Here is a 15,838-nt window from a genome sequence, read left to right as displayed (position 1 = left end):
GCAGTGTTCTAAGCGCTGGGGAGGTTACAAAGTGAGCAGGTTGCCCCACGGGGGGCTCACAGTCTTCATCCCCATTTGAGGTAACTGAGGCACAGAGAAGTGAAGTAACTTGCCCAAAGTCACACAGCTGACAATTGGCGGAGCCGGGATTTGAACCCATGACCTCTGACTCCCAAGCCCGGGCTCTTTCCACTGAGCCACGCTGCTGGAAGTGAGGAACGGTGTGGCCTAGTGGAAAGTGAACAGGCCCGGGAATCAGGAGGACCCAGGATCTACTCCTACTCCACCACTTGTCTCCTGTGTGAGATCTTGGGCAAATCAAAAGTTTTCTGTGCCTCAGTTTCCTCATCTGTAAAATGGGGATCGGATTTAATTCTACTCCTTCCTAGACTGTGAGCCCTATGGGGAACAGGAACCTAGTGGAAAGTGAACAGGCCCGGGAATCAGGAGGACCCAGGATCTACTCCTACACCACCACTTGTCTCCTGTGTGAGATCTTGGGCAAATCAAAAGTTTTCTGTGCCTCAGTTTCCTCATCTGTAAAAGGGGGATAGGATTTAATTCTACTCCTTCCTAGACTGTGAGCCCTATGTGGAACAGGAACCTAGTGGAAAGTGAACAGGCCCGGGAATCGGAAGGACCCAGGATCTACTCCTACTCCACCACTTGTCTCCTGTGTGAGATCTTGGGCAACTCAAAAGTTTTCTGTGCCTCAGTTTCCTCATCTGTAAAATGGGGATAGGATTTAATTCTACTCCTTCCTATTTGGACTGTGAGCCCTATGGGGAACAGGAACTGTGTCCAATCTATTTATCTTGTGTCCAATCTATCTTCTGTCTATTCCAGTGCTTAGTATAGTTTTTGGCACATAGCAAGCACTTAATAAATACCATCGAGTTGTCAGAGCTGGGGTATTGGGAATCAATCAGAGAAGACCACCTGGAGGAGGTGAGGGTTTGAAGGCGGGCAGGGCAGTGACCCGAGGATTTAACGGCAGAGGGAATTCCGGGCTGGGGGAGCAATGTGAGCCAGGGATCAAGGTGGGAAGAGTCAAGGGCAAAGTACAGTTAGATGAGCTGCGAGGAATGAAGAGTGTGAACTGAGTAGTGTGTGAAGGGAGGAGGTACGTAAATAGGAATGGCTGGTGGAAAACCTTGATGCCAGTGATCAGGAGTTTCTATGTAGTGCAGAGGGTAATAATGATAATAATAATAATAATAATGGCATTTATTAAGCACTTACGTCATCCCCCGGACCTGGAATGCCCTCCCTCTGCCCATCCACCAAGCTAGCTCTCTTCCTCCCTTCAAGGCCCTACTGAGAGCTCACCTCCTCCAGGAGGCCTTCCCAGACTGAGCCCCTTCCTTCCTCTCCCCCTCGTCCCCCTCTCCATCCCCCCCATCTTACCTCCTTCCCTTCCCCACAGCACCTGTATATATGGATATATGTTTGTACATATTTATTACTCTATTTATTTTACTTGTACATATCTATTCTATTTTATTTTGTAGTATGTTTGGTTTTGTCTCCCCCTTTTAGAGTGTGAGCCCACTGTTGGGTAGGGACCGCCTCTATATGTTGCCAATTTGTACTTCCCAAGCGCTTAGTCCAGTGCTCTGCACACAGTAAGCGCTCAATAAATACGATTGATGATGATGATGATGATGCAAAGCACTGTTCTAAGCACTGGGGAGGTTACAGTGTGATCAGGTTGTCCCATGGGGGGCTCCCAGTCTTCATCCCCATTTTGCAGATGAGGGAACTGAGGCCCAGAGAAGTAAAGTGACATGCCCAAAGTCACACAGCTGACAACTGGCGGAGCTGGGATTTGAACCCATGACCTCTGCCTCCAAAGCCCGGGCTCTTTCCACTGAGCCACGCTGCTTCTCGGGTAGTCGTTGGAGGTGCAGGAGGAGTGGAGCGGTTTATGATGAGGACACCAAGGAATTCTTCCAGCCAAACAGGCTCAGAGCAGCAACAGAGGTCTTTGACAGAGTCAGTCCCAATCGCTTTGTACAGTGCCCTGCACCCGGCGCTCAGTAAGTACAACTGATCGACTGATCGATTAAAGACCTACAGGGCTGTGGCTGCATCTGGCCTCCTTTAGAGTTGAGAGGCCAGAGGGCCCAGCCAGCTTTTTAGGCAGTTTTATCCGTGTCCCCGAGGACCGTACTGGGCACGGCACCGCAGATCAGCGTCACGCTCAGTGAGATCCTGGGACGGCGACACTTCCACGTGTCCGGGTCAGTTGCGGTTGCAACATAACCTGGCCTCCTCGGGCAGGGCCCTGGGTGAGGATGGACACAAGTGTGGCCACAAAGCAGCTCGAGGGTGTGAGCTGAAGTGAAAAGAAGCACGGCCAAGCCCCAACAAAGCAGAGGTGCCACAGAGGTGATGGGGTTGACAAGGAGGCACCAGCTGTTAAGAAGAATAATAATAATATTGGTATTTGTTAAGCACTTACTATGTGCAAAGCACTGTCCTAAGCGCCGGGGTAGATACAAGGTGCTCAGGTTGTCCCACGGGGGGCTCACAGTCTTAATCCCCATTTTACAGATGGGGTAACTGAGGCCCAGAGAAGTGAAGTGACTCGCCCAAAGTCACGCAGCTGACAATTGGCAGAGCCGGGGTTTGAACCCGCGACCTCTGACTCCAAAGCCCGGGCTCTTGCCACTGAGCCACGCTGCCTCTCTAAGAAGGCAGCATCATGGGGAGGCGGGGGAACAAAAGCTCATGGCGGGCAGGGAATGGGTCTGTTTGTTGTTAGAAGGTATTCTCCCAAGTGTTTAGTACAGTGCTGTGCACATAGTAAGCACTCTATAATTGACTAACAAATTCACAGCTGGACTAGGAGCTGGAAGGCTGCAACTTAATCAATCAATCAATCAATCGTATTTATTGAGCACTTACTATGTGCAGAGCACTGTACTAAGCGCTTGGGAAGTACAAATTGGCAACACATAGAGACAGTCCCTACCCAACAGTGGGCTCACAGTCTAAAAGACTAAAAGACTAAAAGAGCTGGAAGGCTGCAACTTAGTCAATCAATCAATCAATCAATCGTATTTATTGAGCGCTTACTATGTGCAGAGCACTGTACTAAGTGCTTGGGAAGTACAAATTGGCAACACATAGAGACAGTCCCTACCCAACAGTGGGCTCACAGTCTAAAAGACAGTCTAAAAAACTTAACCATCCCAACGTGCTGAGACTGAAAGCCAAAAGTTTTCAATCTCTGGGTTGATCAAGGCCCGCGTTCTCTAGTCCTAGCTCTGCCTTTGGCTGTGTGACTTCAGGCAAGTCAGTTTAACTTGGAGCCTCAGTTTTCTTACCTGTAAAATAGGGATAAAATACCTGTTCTCCCTTCCTCTTAGACTGAGAGACTGGGGGAAGAAGGACTGTGTCCCATCTGACTATCTTGCATCAGGGCTTGGCACAGCGCTCAGTAAATACTGAAGCAGGGTGGCTCAGTGGAAAGAGCCCGGGCTTGGGAGTCGGAGGTCATGGGTTCAAATCCCGGCTCCACCAATTGTCAGCTGTGTGACTTTGGGCAAGTCACTTCACTTCTCTGTGCCTCAGTTCCCTCATCTGTAAAATGGGGATTAAGACTGTGAGCCCCCCGTGGGACTACCTGATCACCTTGTAACCTCCCCAGTGCTTAAAACAGTGCTTTGCACATAGTAAGCGCTTAATAAATGCCATCATTATTATTATTATTATTATTGTAATGAACTTTTGAAGGGAGGTGGTGAAGGGGGAGCAGGGACTAGATTGGCCCAAGCCATTGGGAGTCAATCAATCAATCAGTCAATGGTATTAAGCAATAACTGTGTGCAGAGTAGTGTACTAAACGCTTGGGAGAGTACAATACAAGAGTTGGCAGAGACCAGGCCTCATGGGCATGGCACTCTCTGGGCAGCCCTGGGCAGGCCCACTGCTCCTGATGGACTCCCCCCTTCTAGACTGTGAGCCCACTCTTGGGTAGGGACCGTCTCTATATGTTGCCAACTTGTACTTCCCAAGCGCTTAGTACAGTGCTCTGCACACAGTAAGCGCTCAATAAATACGATTGAATGAATGAATGAATGATGGCAGGAGGCACCTGTAGCCCTGGGAACCGCCTCTTCTCCTTGTCTGAGTTGGCCCGGCCTGGCTTCCCAGAGCCTTCCCACCCCTCTGCAGGCTGGACCGATGAGCTCAACCAGCGTTTGAGGGAGGGATTCAATCAGTCAATCAATCGATAGTATTTCTTGAGCACTTGCTGTGTGCAGAGCACTGTACTAAGCATTTAGGCGAGTATAATACGATGAGTTGTTAGGCAACATCCACGCCCACAAGGAGCTTACAGTCTAGATGGGGAGGCAGAAATTGAAATGTTACAGATGGAGGAAACAGAAGAGTTCACGGATATGGCTTTAAAGTGCTCAATTTTCTTGCCACCTCCTACCTTACCTCCCTGATTTCCTATTACAACCCTCACACCTTGTTCCTCTAATGTCGTCCGTCTCCCCCTTCTAGACTGTGAGCCCGCTGTTGGGTAGGGACCGTCTCTATATGTTGCCAACTTGTACTTCCCAAGCGCTTAGTCCGGTGCTCTGCACACAGGAAGCGCTCAATAAATACGATTGAATGAACGAATGAATGAATAACGCCAACCTACTTCACTGTACCTCAGCCCCGTCTGTCTTGTTGTCAACCCCTCACCCATGTCCTGCTTCTGGCTTGGAATGCTGTCCCTCTTCATGTCTGACAGACGATCACCCTCCCCACCTTCAAAGCCTTATTAAAAACACACCTCCTCCAGGAGGCCTTCCCTGACTAAGCCCTCATTTCCGCTTCTCCCGCTCCCTTCTGGGACACCCTTGAACTGGGTTTTGTGCACATCTGTAATTTACTCATTTGTAATCACGTCCGTCTCCCCCCTCTCGACTGTAAGCTCTCTACCAGTTCTATTAAGTTGAATTCTTTCAAGGGCTTAGTACAGTGCACACAGTGAACGCTCAATAAATTTGATTGACTGATTAGATATGAACATAAGTGCTGTGGGGCTGGGGTGGGGGGAGAATCAACGTTATCAGAGTGTTTACGGGTGATGTGAGGCTGAGGCGGGAAGGGACTCAAAGCGCTTAAGGGCTTCGGACCCAAGTACCCGGGTGATGCCGAAGGAAAGTGGATAGGGTGGGGAGATGAGAGGTTAGTCACGGAAGGCTTCTTGGAGGAGATGTGATTTTAGGACGGTTTCGAACACGGAGGAGTGGTGGTCTTCCAGGAATGAAGGGAAAGGGAGTTCTGGGCCAGAGGGAGGACTTGGACTGGGGGACGGCAACGAGATAGTTGAGCTCGAGGTACAGTGAGTAGGTTGGCGTTAGAGGAGCGAAGTGTTCGGGCTGGACTGTAGTAGGAAATCAGGGAGGTAAGGTAGGAGGGGACGAACTCGTTAAACGCTTTAAAGCTGATGGTAAGGAATTTCTGTTTGATGCAGAGGTGGATAGACAACCCCAGGAGGTTGTCGAGGCGTGGGGAGACGCGGACTGAACATTTTTTTTTAGAAAAATGAGTTCCGAGCGGAGCCCCGCTCACCCTGTCCTGCCCCACCCACAGTGTCCCCACAGTGGGGTAAACAAGGAAAATGAAACCCCAATCCAGAAAAAGAGCAACAAGCCGGGCCCGGCCCGCCCCCCGCCCCCAGCCCAGCGAGCCAGGGGAGAGAGGCGGGGCGGCTGAGGGTTGGGGGGTGCTGGAGCTGAGCCTTTTCTGGGGGGGCTGCCGAGAGCAATGCCGGGAAGAGGAGGCAGATGGGGGTGGGGAGGGGCAGAGCCCAGGAGAGAGGGTAGCAGGACTGGAGTCCGGCCCAGGCAGCTGGCGGGAGTTATGGCTTCACCCCCATAGCTGGACCTCCAGGGGCACTGGCCCCATCGCCCCTACAGAGCAGATACCCTCTATCATGAAAGGCCTTTCTGCCCCACCAACCCCCTGTGGCTCTTGGTGGGGTTCACTGGCACAGAGTGGGCCCCCCCCTACTCCCAACACCCCTGCCGAGCAGGCTCCCAAGAGGACGGGCTTTGGGCTGTAGGAGCCGCCAGGCTGCTCTGAGGCAGCCAAGTGTGAGTGAAGGCTCGGGCGCCGCGGGGGGCCGCCGGGGTCTCGCCGTTTGGGTCCGAGGGGCAGGGGAGGGGGCGGGGATCTCGGCTGGCCCTGGCTGGCAGGAGACTGAGTCCGCACATTCCAGCGCTTTGCTGCGGCCGTGCCCCCCGCCCCCCGGGCCTCAGGCTGCTGAGCGAGCGGCTGGGCCCAAATTCCTTCCAACCCCCAGCTGGCTGCGGCAGTGGGAGTGGGGGGCTCGGGGAGGGGGGGACCGGGGACACAGGCCCAACCTGGAGCCCAGCCAGGGGGTGGGGCGGGGGCCAACTGGCCGCCCGGGCCGGGCCGGGCAGGGAGTAAGCTCACTGGAGGGAATGGGAGCTGGCCGGCATTCCCGCTGCGGGCCTGGGACGAACTGCGTCTCCAGCAGCCATTGGAACCGGACCAGTCCCACGTGCCCACGGAGACTCGGGGGATGAGATGTGGCAATTTTCTGTATTTCGAAACCTGTTTTGGAGAAGCGTCTTCGACTTCGCCGTCCATCTGACCAGCGGGCCCAGCCTCCCGGTGTCTTTCTGTCCAGAAGGCGCGATCATCATCACTGGCCCTTCCCAGCTGGCCTCGCCCAAGTCCCATTCTTCCTCACCGCCCTGTCCCGGGAGCGAAGAGGGTGACAGACGTATTTCTCCAGAGGGCAGACTCCACTGTAACCACCTCCGGCCTCTTCTCCGGCCCCAACTCCAGGCTAGTCAGAGCCAAAGGCCGCCCCGAGTCCCTTCCTTGGGGTGGTGGGAGCTGGGGCAGAGAGGAGGGGAAGGACCACATCTCTTCTGCCCTCTGCACGCAGTGGGTGCCCAGTTCAGTGCTCGCACCCAGGAGGTGCCCAGCTCAGCGCTCTGCACACCCTGCCCTGAATTCAAGGAGACCAATCTGCTTGTGATTCCTCTCCCCCAGGGTGAGACGCTCAGGGGGGTCTAGTGCACAGGAAAGGACGCTCCACAGCAAGTGGCTGCTGGTCCTGGAACCACCACCTTGGCTTCCTTCCCTCGTTTGGGGGGCAGCAGGGAGGTCTTGGCCAGAAAAATGTGGACCCGACTGATAGGTCCCCCGCTGGGTGCTGGCAGGGTTTGGGCCGATGTAGTCAACCTACGCATCAAGCAAAAACTCCTCACTCTCGGCTTCAAGGCTGTCCATCACCTCGCCCCCTCCTACCTCACCTCCTTTCTCTCCTTCTCCAGCCCAGCCCGCACCCTCCGCTCCTCTGCCGCTAATCTCCTCACCGGGCCTCATTCTCCCCTGTCCGTCGACCTCCGACCCACATCCTCCCCCAGGCCCGGAATGCCATCCCTCCGCACATCCGCCAAGCTAGCTCTCTTCCTCCTGTCCTGTCCTTCCCTTCCCCACGGCACCTGTATACATGTATATATGCTTGTACATATTTATTACTCTATTTATTTATTTATTTTACTTGAACATATCTAATCTATTTATTTTATTTTGTTAGTATGTTTGGTTTTGTTCTCTGTCTCCCCCTTTTAGACTGTGAGCCCACTGTTGGGTAGGGACTATCTCTATATGTTGCCAACTTGTACTTCCCAAGCGCTTAGTACAGTGCCCTGCACACAGTAAGCGCTCAATAAATACGATTGATTGATTGATTGATTCTTCCCTTCAAAGCCCTACTGAGCGCTCACCTCATCCAAGAGGCCTTCCCAGACTGAGCCCCCTTTTCCTCTCCTCCTCCCCATCCCCCCGCCCTACCTCCTTCCCCTTCCCACAGCACCTGCATATATGTTTGTATAGATTTATTACTCTATTGATTTTACTTGTACATATTTACTCTTCCATTTATTTTGTTAATGATGTGCGTCTAGCTTTATTTCTATTTGTCCTGACGACCTGACACCTGTCCACGTGTTTTGTTTCGTTGTCTGTCTCCCCCTTCTAGACTGTGAGCCCGCTGTTGGGTAGGGACCGTCTCTATATGTTGCCGACTTGGACTTCCCGAGCCTTAGTACAGTGCTCTGCACACAGTAAGCGCTCAATAAGTACGATAGAATGAATGAATGAATGAGGGGCACCGGTGGGGAGGAGTGCCAAGGGGCGTGGGGCAGAGAGCAGTCGGCTGCATCCGCCTCTCCATCCTGCCAACCTAAACCTCATCAGATCCTGTCGGGACGACTCCGCTGACTAATTCCCGCCGGGCACTGTGGTTCCTATGGTCTTGGGGAGGAAATCGCTGAGAGGGTGGCTAGGAGAGACGGGACGTGAGTCATCGACCCAACAGCATCGTCTCCGGTGTCCCCCCGACGCTGATGTCCTCGACTCTGCTCTCTCATTCACCCCTCACATCCAAGCCGTCACCAAAACCTGCCGGTCTCAGCTCCGCAACATTGCCAAGATCTGCCCTTTCCTCTCCATCCAAACCGCTACCCTGCTCATTCAAGCTCTGATCCTATCCCGTCTGGACTACTGCACCAGCCTTCTCTCTGATCTCCCATCCTCATGTCTCGCTCCACTTCAATCCATACTTCACGCTGCTGCCCGGATTATCTTTGTCCAGAAACACTTTGGACATATTACTCCCCTCCTCAAAAATCTCCAGTGGCTACCAATCAATCTGCGCATCAGGCAGAAACTCCTCACCCTGGGCTTCCAGGCTGTCCATCCCCTGGCCCCCTCCTACCTCACCTCCCTTCTCTCCTTCTCCAGCCCAGCCCGCACCCTCCGCTCCTCCACCGCTAATCTCCTCACCGTACCTCGTTCTCGCCTGTCCCGCCGTCGACCCCCGGCCCACGTCATCCCCCGGGCCTGGAATGCCCTCCCTCTGCCCCTCCGCCAAGCTAGCTCTCTTCCTCCCTTCAAGGCCCTGCTGAGAGCTCACCTCCTCCAGGAGGCCTTCCCAGACTGAGCCCCTTCCTTCCTCTCCCCCTCGCCCCCCTCTCCATCCCCCCATCTTACCTCCTTCCCTTCCCCACAGCACCTGTATATATGTATATATGGTTGTACATATTTATTACCCTGTTTATTTATTTATTTATTTATTTTACTTGTACATTTCTATCCTATTTATTTTATTCTGTTGGTATGTTTGGTTCTGTTTTCTGTCTCCCCCTTTTAGACTGTGAGCCCACTGTTGGGTAGGGACTGTCTCTATGTGTTGCCAATTTGTACTTCCCAAGCGCTTAGTACAGTGCTCTGCACATAGTAAGCGCTCAATAAATACGATTGATTGATTGATGGTCGGTGCAGACAGCCAGAGGGCCGGGATGCCGGGGAAGGCGACGTTGTCCTAACTTGGCCCGGATCTGGGCGCCTGCCTGGTGACCTGGAGGCCTAGGCTGAGTCGCCCCCTGACCCAGCTGGCCAAATTCCCCGCGTCCTTGACGGTGACCAGAGGCCCCCGGCTACGTATTTCTGGGCAGCCCCTCCTGGCCCTGTTCACGAGAAGCAGCGTGGCTCAGTGGAGAAGAGGAGTCAGAGGTCATGGGTTCAAACCCCGGCTCCGCCAATTGTCAGCTGGGTGACTTGGGGCAGGTCACTTCACTTCTCTGGGCCTCAGTTACCTCATCTGGAAAATGGGGATTGAGACTGTGAGCCCCACGTGGGACAACCTGGTCACCTTATCCCCAGCGCTTAGAACAGTGCTTTGCACATAGTAAGCACTTAATAAATGCCATCATTATTATTATTATTATTATTCTCTCTGCCACTCAGACCCCTCCTCCCCCCAAGCCCGGATCTCTGGGCCCTGGCAACCTCCACGCCCACAAGGAGCTTACAGTCTAGATGGGGAGGCAGAAATTGAAATAAATGACAGATGGAGGAAACAGAAGAGTACGCGGATCTGGCTTTAAAGCACTCAATTTTCTTGCCACCTCCTACCTTACCTCCCTGATTTCCTATTACAACCCTCACACCTTGTTCCTCTAATGTTGTCTGTCTCCCCCTTGTAGACTGTGAGCCCGCTGTTGGGTAGGGACCGTCTATGTTGCCAACTTGGACTTCCCAAGCGCTTAGTCCAGTGCTCTGCACACAGTAAGCGCTCAATAAATACGATCGAATGAATGAATGAATGAATGAATGAAGATTCCAGCTCTCTGTCCATTGTGCCCCCCTAGGACGTGGCACCCACCTCCATGGATGGGGGAGGGTGGTTCTAGGGCTGGGGTGGGGCAGGGCGGCGGGAGGAAGCTCAACAGCATCATTATGAGAAGCAGCATGGCTCCGGGGAAAATGGGAGTCAGAGGTCATGGGTTCTAATCCCGGCTCCGCCACTTATCGGCTGTGTGACTTTGGGCAAGTGACTTAATAATAACAATAATAATAATGATGATGATGGTATTTATTAAGCGCTTACTATGTGCGAAGCACCATTCTAAGCGCTGGGGAGGTTACAAGGTGATCAGGTTGTCCCACTGCGGGCTCACAGTCTTAATCCCCATTTTACAGATAAGGGAGCTGAGGCCCAGAGAAGTGAAGTGACTTGCCCAAAGTCACACAGCTGACAGTCGGCGGAGCCGGGATTTGAGCCCATGACCTCTGACTCCAAAGGCCGGGCTCTTTCCACTGAGCCACGCTGCTTCTCAGACTTCAGTTCTCCGTGCCTCAGTTACCTCATCTGTAAAATGGGGATTAAGACTGGGAGCCCCACATGGGACAACCCGATCACCCTGTATCCCCCCAGCTCTTAGAACGGTGCTTCGCACATAGTAAGCGCTTAACAAATACCATCATTATTATTATTATTATTATTATTATTATTATTATTATTATTATTATCCAGTGAGATGGGGATCGTGTTCCTGGGGAACCCCCCATTTAACCATCGCCCACCCCACTCCGGGCAGTGGCTTTGTGACCTCGGCAGCTAGGAGGGCCTGATGGCCTGTGTGATTGGAGAAGCAGCGTGGCTCAGTGGAAAAAGCCCAGGCTTTGGAGTCAGAGGTCATGGGTTCAAATCCTGGCTCCGCCACTTGTCAGCTGTGTGACTTTGGGCAAGTCACTTCACTTCTCTGGGCCTCAGTTACCTCATCTGTCAAATGGGGATGAAGACTGTGAGCCCCCCGTGGGACAACCTGATCACCTTGTAACCTCCCCAGCGCTTAGAATAGTGCTTGGCACATAGTAAGCGCTTAATAAATGCCATCATCATCATCATTGGGTCAGTACGTTGGAGATGGGGGGAGGATAGATAAAAGGGGCTGTGTGTGTGACGGGGGAATTGTAGGAATGTCAGGGTGCTGGGTGAATACCTGAACGTCCACTCTCCCCACTCTAGGGGCCAGGGGCTCAACAAAATGATTGTTTGGATACCCCTGGACATCAGAGGTGAGGAGCAGTGTGGCTCAGTGGCAAGTACACGGGCTTTGGAGTCAGAGGTCAAGGGTTCGAATCCCGGCTCCGCCAATTGTCAGCTGTGTGACTGTGGGCAAGTCACTTCACTTCTCTGGGCCTGTTCCCTCATCTGTCAAATGGGGATGAAGACTGGGAGCCCCCCGTGGGCCAACCTGATCACCTTGTAACCTCCCCAGCGCTTAGAACAGTGCCGCGCACATAGTAAGCGCTTAATGAATGCTATCATTATTATTAGAGGTCGGTGACCGGGATTCGGGCTTGAGTCCTGCCCCTGGCCTGGGCTGACGGCCAGGGTGGTGGGTGGGGAAGAACAGGATGTGGGTCTGACTCCGGATTTGCTCTGTTTTCCTGGCCCACCCACTTCACCCAGCTAACAGACCCCGGGGCCCGGGATGAGAAGCAGCGTGGCTCAGTGGAAAGAGCCCGGGCTTTGGAGTCCGAGGTCATGGGTTCAAATCCCGGCTCCGCCAACTGTCAGCTGGGTGACTTTGGGCAAGTCACTCAACTTCTCTGTGCCTCAGTTCCCTCATCTGGAAAAGGGGGGTGAAGACTGTGAGCCCCACATGGGGCAACCTGATCACCTTGTATCTCCCCCAGTGCTTAGAACAGTGAATACGATTGATTGATTGATTAGGGACCGTCTCTGTATGTTGCCAACTTGTACTTCCCAAGCGCTTAGTTCAGTGCTCTGCACACAGTGAGTGCTCAATAAATACGATTGATTGATTGATTCCCCACAGCACCTGTATATATGTATATATGTTTGTGCAGATTTATTACTCTATTTATTTATTTTACTTGTACCTATCTATTCTATTTATTTTATTTTGTTAATATGTTTGGTTTTGTTCTCTTGTCTCCCCCTTCTAGACTGTGAGCCCGCTGTTGGGTAGGGACCGTCTCTGTACGTTGCCAACTTGGACTTCCCAAGCGCTTAGTACAGTGCTCTGCACACAGTGAGTGCTCAATAAATACGATTGATTGGTTCCCCAGAGCACCTGCATATATGTTTGTGCAGATTTATTACTCTATTTATTTTACTTGTACCTATCTATTCTATTTATTTTATTTTGTTAATATGTTTTGTTTCGTTCTCTTGTCTCCCCCTTCTAGACCGTGAGCCCACTGTCGGGTAGGGACCGTCTCTGTACGTTGCCAACTTGGACTTCCCAAGCGCTTAGTCCAGTGCTCTGCACACAGTAAGCGCTCAATAAATACGATTGATGATTGCTTTGCACATAGTAAGCACTTAATAAATGCCATTATTATTATTATTATTATGGGGCAGGACTGATTGCTTTGCACATAGTAAGCACTTAATAAATGCCATTATTATTATTATTATGGGGCAGGACTGATTGATTGATTGCTTTGCACATAATAAGCACTTAATAAATGCCATTATTATTATTAGTATGGGGCAGGACTGATTGATTGATTGCTTTGCACATAGTAAGCACTTAATAAATGCCATTAGTATTATTATTATGGGGCAGGACTGATTGATTGATTGCTTTGCACATAGTAAGCACTTAATAAATGCCATTAGTATTATTATTATGGGGCAGGACTGACTGATTGCTTTGCACATAGTAAGCACTTAATAAATGCCATTAGTATTATTATTATGGGGCAGGACTGATTGATTGATTGCTTTGCACATAGTAAGCACTTAAAAAATGCCATGATTATTATTATTATGGGGCAGGGGTGGGTATATGTGTGTGTGTATTTGAGTGGGGGGGTGGGTTCACGAGCTGGGCGGGCCTTCAGGCCCCCATGATAGGGTCTGTCTCTATATGTTTCCAATTTGTACTTCCCAAGCGCTTAGTACAGTGCTCGGCACATAGTAAGCGCTCAATAAATACGATTGATGACGATGGTGAAGCCCGAGGGGCCCCTGCTCGGTGGACAGGATGAGGATCAGCTCGGAAAAATGCAAGCTCATCGGCCGCCCCCGGGGTCAGCGGAAACTTTCGTGTGACCTTGGGCAAGTCACGTAACTTCTCGGAGTCTCAGTTCCCTCATCTGTAAAATGGGGATTAAGACTGTGAGCCCCACGTGGGACAACATAATCACCTTGTATCCCCCCCAGCGCTTAGAACAGTGTTTTGCACATAGTAAGCGCTTAACAAATGTCATTATTATTATTATTTGGGGGCCGGCGGGAAGAACCGCAAAATGTGTGTGAGTGTTGGGGGGTGGTCTGGGGCATTCCCAGTTGCATCCCGTTTTTCCCGGGGAGTGTGGGGGGCCCCCGGGTGTCCAAGGAGAGATGCCCCCGATCGGGAATCCGGTGGGCGGCCGGATTCCCGGCCCCCGGAGGGGAGGGGAGGGGAGGGGAGGCTGCGGAAACCGTGGGCGGGCAAGGCGGGGGGCCGTCAGGGGCCCCGGGCGGGGACGGAGGAGCCTTCGAGCCCCTCTGGCGTCTCTCACGCCTCCGGGGAAGGAGGGAGGAGGGGAGGAGACGGAGACAGACCCTCAGTCAAGCAATCTAACCGCATTTATTGAGCGCTTACTGTGTGCGGAGCACTGCACTAAGCGCTCGGGAAGTCCAAGTTGGCAACATCTAGAGACGGTCCCTACCCGACAGCGGGCTCACAGCCTAGAAGGGGGAGACAGACGACAAAACCAAACATACTAACAGCATAAAATAAATAGAATAGATATGTACGAGTAAAATAGAGTAATACATATGTACAAACATATATACATATATACAGGTGCTGTGGGGAAGCCCCTTTTAGACTGTGAGCCTACTGTTGGGTAGGGACTGTCTCTATATGTTGCCAACTTGGTACTGCCCAAGCGCTTAGTACAGTGCTTTGCACACAGTAAGCACTCAATAAATACGATTGATTGATTGATTGAAGGGAAGGAGGTAAGATGGGAGGGACGGAGAGGGGGACGAGGGCCCAAGCCGTCACCAAAACCTGCCGGTCTCAGCTCCGCAACATTGCCAAGATCCGCCCTTTCCTCTCCATCCCAACCGCTACCCTGCTCATTCAAGCTCTCATCCTATCCCGTCTGGACTACTGCATCAGCCTTCTCTCTGATCTCCCATCCTCGTGTCTCTCTCCACTTCAATCCATACTGCATGCTGCTGCCCGGATTATCTTTGTCCAGAAACGCTCTGGGCATGTTACTCCCCTCCTCAAAAATCTCCAGTGGCTACCAATCAATCTGCGCATCAGGCAGAAACTCCTCACCCTGGGCTTCAAGGGTGTCCGTCACCTCGCCTCCTCCTACCTCACCTCCCTTCTCCCCTTCTCCAGCCCAGCCCGCACCCTCCGCTCCTCTGCCGCTAATCTCCTCACCGTGCCTCGTTCTCACCCATCCCGCCATCGACCCCCGGCCCACGTCCTCCCCCGGGCCTGGAATGCCCCCAATCCCTCTGCCCCTCCGCCAAGCTCGCTCTCTTCCTCCCTTCAAGGCCCTGCTGAGAGCTCACCTCCTCCAGGAGGCCTTCCCACACTGAGCCCCTTCCTTCCTCTCCCCCTCCTCCCCCTCTCCATCCCCCACACCTTACCTCCTTCCCTACCCCACAGCACCTGTATATATGTATATATGTTTGTACATATTTATTACTCTATTTATTTATTTATTTATTTATTTTACGTGTACATATCTATTCTATTTTATTTTGTAGTATGTTTGGTTTTGTCTCCCCCTTTTAGACTGTGAGCCCACTGTTGGGTAGGGACTGTCTCTATATGTTGCCAATTTGTTCTTCCCAAGCGCTTAGTCCAGTGCTCTGCACACAGTAAGCGCTCAATAAATACGATTGATGATGATGATGATGATGATGAGAGGAAGGAAGGGGCTGAGTGTGGGAAGGCCTCCTGGAGGAGGTGAGCTCTCAGTAGGGCCTTGAAGGGAGGAAGAGAGCTAGCTTGGCGGATGGGCAGAGGGAGGGCGTTCCGGGCCAGGGGGAGGACGTGGGTTGGAGGTCGACGGCGGGATGGGGAGAACGAGGCACGGTGAGGAGATTAGCGGCGGAGGAGCGGAGGGTGCGGGCTGGGCTGGAGAAGGACACAAGGGAGGTGAGGTAGCAGGAGGCGAGGTGATGGACGGCCTTGAAGCCCAGGGTGAGGAGTTTCTGCCTGATGCGCAGAGTGATTGGTAGCCAATCAATCTGCCTCCCCAGAGGCAGATGACCCTCCCCAGAGCCCCCCAGCGGGCGGGCCATTCATCCATTCCATCCTATTTATTTTTATTTTTTCATGCCATTTATTAAGCACTTACTATGTGCCAAGCACCATTCTAAGCCCTGGGGAGGTTACAAGGTGATCAGGTGGTCCCACGGGGGGCTCACAGTCTTCATCCCCATTTTCCAGATGAGGTCACTGAGGTCCAGAGAAGTGAAGTCACCCAGCCGACACGTGGCTGAGTCGGGATT

Source organism: Tachyglossus aculeatus, chromosome 11 (genome assembly GCF_015852505.1).
Source record: "Tachyglossus aculeatus isolate mTacAcu1 chromosome 11, mTacAcu1.pri, whole genome shotgun sequence".
Taxonomy (NCBI): Eukaryota; Metazoa; Chordata; class Mammalia; order Monotremata; family Tachyglossidae; genus Tachyglossus; species Tachyglossus aculeatus.
Note: the sequence above shows the minus strand (reverse complement) of the source record.